This window comes from Neomonachus schauinslandi, chromosome 4 (assembly GCF_002201575.2).
Source record: "Neomonachus schauinslandi chromosome 4, ASM220157v2, whole genome shotgun sequence".
In the NCBI taxonomy this organism is placed as follows: domain Eukaryota; kingdom Metazoa; phylum Chordata; class Mammalia; order Carnivora; family Phocidae; genus Neomonachus; species Neomonachus schauinslandi.
This window is the reverse complement of record NC_058406.1, coordinates 71,912,389-71,920,130: the sequence shown is the minus strand read 5'-3', so window position 1 is coordinate 71,920,130 and position 7,742 is coordinate 71,912,389.

Sequence of the window (7,742 nt, the reverse complement as noted above, 5' to 3'; positions counted from 1 at the left end):
TCGGGGGAATTCCACAGACAAAAGGTATCAGGATTTTAGCATGAGAAGAGACAAAGGCTTTCATGATCTCTTTGAATGTTGAGACGGGGACATGTGAGCAGAATGATGACACGGATACATAAAATTCTAGCTGGTTGAAAATTGTTGCTAATGTGTTAATTACTACTTCAACGTTATCCCAGGGAAAGGAATCCCAGAACTGTGCCAGTGGGTTCTCTCTTTGGCTGTGTCCTCGTCAGAGATTTTAATAACTTAGATCAGAACACAGGGACTTGCTCAGCTGATTCGTGGATGACACTAATTGAAGACAAAGACAGCCAGTATATCTATTGATATAGATCAATCAAGGACTTATCAATTGATCAACCAATCAAGAGGCTATAATAAAAGGGCAAAGATAATTACATATAACTAAGTAGGAAAAAGTAATGCCCTGCCCTCCTTTGTTCCACTTGCTAAGTTATGGGCAGGTAAGCCCTCTCTTATCCTGGCATCATGAAGCAATAGAGAATGTTTCAGATTTGGAGTCAGGAGGTCTGAGTTCAAGTTCTAGCTTGACTACATATTACATATTACATGTGCCATTTCAAGCAATACCTTAAACTTTTCTGAGCCTCAGTTTTTCCATCCATGAATTAGAAATAATAATACAGGTTCACAGAGCTGCCGTGAGAATTAGAGATATAAAAGATTTTGGACCCTATATGTCATTCTCCAAAAGTTATCTTTTATAAAGCTCAGAATAGTAATGGTAATAATAACAATAATAACAGTAACTTATAAGAAGTCCTGAGGTGTTAAATTCTAATCTAGAGTAAATTAACAGTGTGGAATGGCTTTCAAAAATAGCCATACGGTCACGGGCTGCAATTCTGAAACAATGGGGTCAGAACCATATCACCACAAGGTTCACTTAGAGTCCAGCTGGCATCCTGGGTTGAATTCTGGTCGCTGCAGTCATTGTGTGGTCTCGTATTTAAAGCAGAGTTTGACATATAGTGGGTGCTCAATAGTATTTGTGGAATAGACTCGTTTTAGTAAAGATGCTACAGCATGTCTGGATTCAGGTAATGAAGATTCTAAGAATATGGAAACCACAAAAAGTGCTCTCAAAAGTGGAAAGGTTTTGTGAGAAAAAGAGATGATTTGCAGGATCATCATTTGTGAAGGAAACGTCAAGTATGGGGTCTGTCATACTTGGAGGACAGTTACATGGGGACAGGGGAAAAGACCTGACATTTGCTGAACACCGTCTATCAGCCACGCATTTGAAAATGGTTTTTCTGTTGCTCTGGAGCGCACACTGAGATCGGTGGCTAGAGGTTACAGGAAGTCGTAATTTGGCCCAATAAATGGAAGTAATGTCTAAAATTATGAGCCACAATTTCCTCCAACAAGGGAAAGGCTGGCTTTTGAGTCAGAATGCTTAAGCAGAATGTTTTGGAAGAGATTCCTGACATGTAGGAGGTCAGACTAGATCACTGATTCACAAACCTGCTTTGATACTGCCTGGGGAGCTTATTAGGAATGTAGATGCATAAAGTGGAATTAGAATCTAAGGGCATGGTGCCCACCCCCCAGGCTTCTGCCTTTTCAACAACCTCTACAGACAATCCTGATACATAACCAGGACGAAGAACCAGTGGACTGGGTCTGTTTTAAACTTCCCTAATGATAAAAATAGCACATTGTTTAAACAAACAGTTTCTGAGGCCGCACCCCCGGAGATTCAACTTCAGTAGGTTCTGGAATAAGAACCAGGAATTACTATCATCAGCAGAGTCTGAAAAACACTGGACTCCATGATCTCTGACATCCTCACCAACTTCTAAGATTCTGAAAATCTAATCCAACTACAGCCAGCTGCTCTTTGGTTCTGAATAACAGTTTTGAAATATTTGGATTACAGGAATCAAGCCCCAAGCAAAAATATGTATGCCTGTAGCTGGCCATGATATTCTTCATATGGTGTCTCTGAAGAATCAGACACGTTTTTTAATAAACTAAATAGCAATGAACATGTTGACCTTCCAATTAGCTGCAGTTTACTATTTTGGCTGATTCCAGTAAATATATGTACACGTGTACGCGAACGACAAGTGAATCGCTTTTGTTAAAGAGTTACTCAGCATAAACAGACTGTAAGCTTTTGATCAGTTAGAAGTTGAGTGTGGCATATTAAATCAATATTTTAGAAATATTTTCATTTAAACATACTCCATTCTCTGAAAATGTGAACATGTAAGTCACTAGAGTTTCATTTTAGACACATTTTTTTTACTTTCATCTAATATTTCACTCTAAAACAGAGGTGAGAAAGCACACAAGCGTTTGAGTGCTGATGTACCATCACATTCAGCAACTTTCATTAGTTTCTGATAGGCTCACCTGAATCAGCCAAAGAATCATATTCCATCTCAACGACCCCAAACCTAGATCTTCCACAAGTCCTCACTCCTTTCTTCAGTGCCTTGCAGCTTAGAACCAAAGGCAATGCTTTCTACGTATTTTGGGGGGACAAATGTCTGGGAAAAGGATGAAAAAAAAATTATTACAGAGCAGCTAAAATGTGATTTTTGCATTTAGGCTTTTCTTCCAGGGCACGGTTCCCTGAGTCCAGAGGGAAATGGCTCAGGCAGCGTTGCAGCCCCAGATCTGTTTGCATCTCTGCCCAGGTAGGTGATGCTCTGAGAGACTGACGGTCTCACACACCCAGCTTATAAGATAGATGTTAAAGATAAAGATACAAATGGAAGAAAGATAAGTCTGCAGGAAGAGACGAGAGCAGGCTGAGTATAATAAACCTTCCATAACTCAGACAATAGCAAGTAAGCCACGCCTCTCATTTAACCCTTTGTTCTTGACAGGAAAGAGTGTGTTTAGTTTTGAGACTCTTTAAGCTGATAATAATAGTTTCTATTCCAAAGCCGGGGGGTAGGGGTGGGTATTAAATGCATTTGGGGAGAACCAAGTCATATTATTTAGGAACACGTTGACAAAAGCAAGTTACATTGAGAATATATTTTTCTTCGTTTCTCAAAATGTGGTCTAGGAGAATATACTAGGTCAAAAGAGACATTAATAGGCTGATTATTCTTATCATAAATGATGTGTTACTTTAATGACCAAGACACTTTGGTTTAAGGATGAATTCAGCAAGCAAATCTTCCACCCAAAAGTGCATGCGGACATATTTCAGATCTTTCCCTAAAATGCCATCCCTCCTCTCCCCCGACAAACTCCCAGAGTGGCAAAAACTGCAGTTTGTCTTTTATAGCTCCTGCAAATTCCCTGAAGAACGGAGCTGGAGAATCCATCCTATTCCCCAAGGAATCCAAGCTTCGTCTACCTCACAGAATGAGAAAAAACCCTATAAGCAACAGATAGGAAAAGGCTGAGCAGCTTCTCCTTCTCCAGGTGGTAAAAGATGGAGGAGAAGGTGAGAGAACGCATCAGAAGGGTGACGTACGTCGTCTCGTTGCTTTGGCCACTCTCCTCCTCCGTGGAGAAGGGCTGTGTCCTCTCATTCTCAGGCAACCTGTCTCACAGCGTGCCCTGGAGCACTGCTTGTCACACCACCTCCCTGGAGAGGTTCAACCACACTGGCAGTTTCGCTTACATTCACTTGCCTCGTTCACGCTAAGTCCTTGTACCCTCGGCCCAATTCAGTTCAATTCCAAACACATTTGTTGAGCACCTACAGGTGCCAGCCTCCTAGACAGGGCAGTAGTCCAAAGGTAAGTGTTTCGTCTCTGACTCACTCAGCCTGCCTACTGCCTACGCACAGGGCGACACAGTTAGCTTAATCATGAAGACTCTGCACATTACACAAAGCTATGACATTTGCCAAGGATGAATGGATGTGGAAACGAAATTGGATTTCAGTGCACCAGTTATCACTCGGGGGGCCTCTTTCTGGTAGATGTGCCTTTATGGTAATAATACTATTCTACATGTGTATAAAGCTCTAGAGTTTACAAAGTCTTCTCATAAACATGATCTCATTGTGAAATACTGAGAGTTAGCCTTTCTTTCGCAATTTACAGATGACAAAACAGCCTAAGAAAAAGTAAAGTCATGCTGCACTCAGAGATTTTATAAAATAATATTCTTCAACAGCCAATATACACACTTGAAAAAAAAAATTAGGCTGGCTCCCTATCATAACATTACACCCTTAAGTATTTCCAAAATGTAACTTCAGTTACCCCGCAGAATAAGGTTTGGAGAGAAGATGCCAAGTATTAAAAGCACATATTACTAATGGACAGGGGGAATTACATCCCAGCCTTCACACAGTGCCCAGGAGATAAGACAATAATACTACTTCTCAGTGTCGCATCTGGAACGTTCCTCTCTGGATTGCTATGATAAGAGCCCTGTAGATGGAGTTGAATATGGCTTCTAGTGACTTCGGCATCAGAACACAAATCAAAGACCCCAGGAAATTTCCCAAACTGTGCACTTACTGGGCAAATGAGTTAATCAACTTGGATTTAAATAGCATTATCTCCAGGTGGGGGTAGAGATTAATAAGCTTGTCTCTCCGGAAGGTGTGGAGCTGGGGAGTTACGGCTTCACAAGCACTCGTCTGAAATGCTGTGCTGTCGTCACTGGGTATGCCAAGCTTCGATGAGGCCTTCGGGACCAGAGAATCTGCCCATGCACATTGAACTAGGCTGGAGCCCCTCGGATGAAAGACATCTCTATAAGACATGTGGATGTGCATTCGATAATCTTTGACATATGTTTAATATTTAGATTTCCAAGATTACTCATGTTAATATCCGCTGCACATCTTACTTTTTTGCCTTTTGTGCACACTGGGAGATATGGGTTTGGACACGTTTCAAGCCAGATTTGTTCCTATTGCTTTATTGCTGCTAACCACGGGGTCACGAAAATGGGAAAATCATCTGCTTCTCCCTCTACTGAACTTTGAATTCAAAACTTACAATTCAAAAAAAAAGGGGGGGGGGGGGGGGAAGAAAGAAACAAGTGAATGAATAATGAATGCAGTAAAAATAAATGTATGGTTCTGGGACCCATTTAATTTTTCTTAAATGACAGTGTTGTTAATGCTATGAAATATTTTCTCTGATAAATGTGAGTTAGCTAATTTGCATGAATGGCTAGTCTGTCATTTTTTTAGTGTGTTGAGTTATGGGTTTTTAAAAATGGGTTCTTTTCTGTATGGCTTTTAATACATTGTTATTATATGTGATCACTGAGCTTTCCTAATGGCACATTGAAAACATGGATTTCATCTTTAAAAAAAAACTAGAAATTAATTTTGAAAAAGTAATTTATGCAATAATGAAGTTCTTCAGATAAATGTATTTATAAGGAAAAACCATTTACACGTTATTCAGTATTCCTTTTTAATGCAAAAAAAAAAAATCTATTTTCTGCCAAAGTCTCAATCAAAGAAAACTTGGGAACTCTAATATTCAGCCCCTGAGAGTCTCCCCCACCCCCGTGCTTAAGGTTCTGTCATTTCCCAGGGACTGAAAAAAAGGGTTCTAAAAAACCTCCCTTGTGTCCCCTTACCACAACAGGCTGAAGAACTAAAGGTCATTTGATTCTGAACCTTAAATTTTGCTATAATCATGCAAGTTAAATAATAATGTTCATGATACCTAGAGAGAGCTTTCAGAGCCCTTCCTTGGAATAGAGCAAGTAAACACAGACTGAATGTGCCAGAGGAAGGGGGAGTTCCAACCAGGGCATCACTCCTATCTACTTTCTCTCCTTTAAGTGATTTTAAAGTAAACCCAATGCCCCCTGGAACCTTGAGGTAGATGCCTATGCCTCAAAATTGCCCAAATGCATGCCAACAGTGGCATTGGAAGGCTGATAAAATCGTAACCCATGAGGCAATTACTTCAGAGCTAGAAGCTTTAGAAGATAGCATTATATGACACCCGAAGTGCCCTCTCAGCAGTCACCACCACAGTGTAAAGCGCTAGTGAGTAAGCGCTCTCTGGCTGCCTTGCCTCATAAATGACAGAATACTAAGATGAAGGAATCTGATTTAAATCCACTAGGTATTGAAAAGTAGAGTTGTGTTGGTACAGTCCAATGGCCATGGCCTCGGGATTCGCTTTGGCCCGAAACAGAATGCCTTAGAGTCTAGGGTATATAGACTCAAGTTCAAATCCCCCTTGGCCACCTACCTGCTATCTTACCTCCTCTGAGCATTTCTTTCCTAGCCTACAGTAAGTTCTACATATTAGCTATCGTTACTAAGGTACTTATACTATGGAGAAAACAAGAACAAGTCCGTGGCACTATTTTGAAGATGAGTGTTTAAACAATTTGTAACGTCAAGCACAATGCATGGCATTTAGGTAGTTGCTACTCTTCCTACTATTGTGTCATTAGAATGATTTTCACTAAAATGTAACTGACTCATTAGAGCAGGGATTTTGTCTTAGAACAGTGCCTGGACATAGAGCAGTCTACTTAATCCTCCTCTTGTAAGCACTGACATAATTCAGATCATATCCAGTGTTTGCTCGTTTGCTTTCTAAGTATAAGCCTTTAATTTCAAAACATATTCAGACTCTAAACTAGATTGACCTGTGCACGTTGTGAGTAATTTGGTTGTATGGCCAGTTCAAAGTAGCTGTAGGTCAAAGACAAGCTTTGGAATCAAAAGACTGAGAACTAGTCTCCCTCTGGTTTTTGTGGCTTCATGACTTAATGCAATGACTGAACATTCCTGAACTTCAACAGACTTATGGATGAAATGAAGACTGATGGTAGTACTTGGCTTACCTATTCCGGTTCTATTATTTTGAGGGCCAAGTGAGATAATATATATAACATCAGGCAATGTTTAGTGTTCTACAAATATTACTTATAATAAATATTACTTATCATCATCCACCAATGCTATTGAACGTCTTATTGGTCTCTAGACAAAAGGAAGACCAGAGGTCAGCAAACTAGAGCCTGCAGACCAAATCCAGCCTCTGAGCTAAAAATGGGTTTTACATTTTTAGATGGCTGCAAAAAAATCACAGCAAGAATTATTATTTCATGACACACCTGCAAAGCCTACAGTATTTATTCTCTGGATCTTTACAGAAGTTTGCCAAACCCTAACTCTAAAAGTTTATATTAATGATAGCTTAGGTTTCCTTCAGCATTAAGTCTTAGAACACAGGCACAGCACAATTAATGTTAGGATTAGCAGCAGCTCAGTAGCAAGAAGAGCACCTCCTTAAAAGCAGGCTCTGAAGGTGCCCTACCGGCCTTAGGAAGTCGCTTAAATCCTGGGAGGACTCCTAGCCTGTTCACCTCTCTGACCCCCAGATTAGCCTGTGAGCTGTGCCACCAAGGTTAGTGCCTCTCTTGTTCACCCCTTTATTCTTAGTACCTATCACACGGCAGGGATTTCCTAAGTGTTTGTTGAATGGATGAGTAAATATATAAGTGAAGTCTTCATGTCCTGGAGTCTCGGGTCCTCCTTGATCCAGGGAGGCAATGCAGCGTTTTTGGAGACTCTTGAATTATTACCCATACTCTTTGTTAACAACCAACCGTCTGGCTGACTCACCTGCTGTGTATTTGTACTTTGGTTCTTCCACTTAGATGATAAAACTGAGCGTCAGGTCCAGCGTGGCTCCCAGCCTCCACATCTGGCCTCTTCCTCAAAACACAGCAAGCAAATCACCTGGGGTTAGCTGCCCTAACCCCAGCATCTATGACTCAATATGGAGACCCTCTCACTGCTG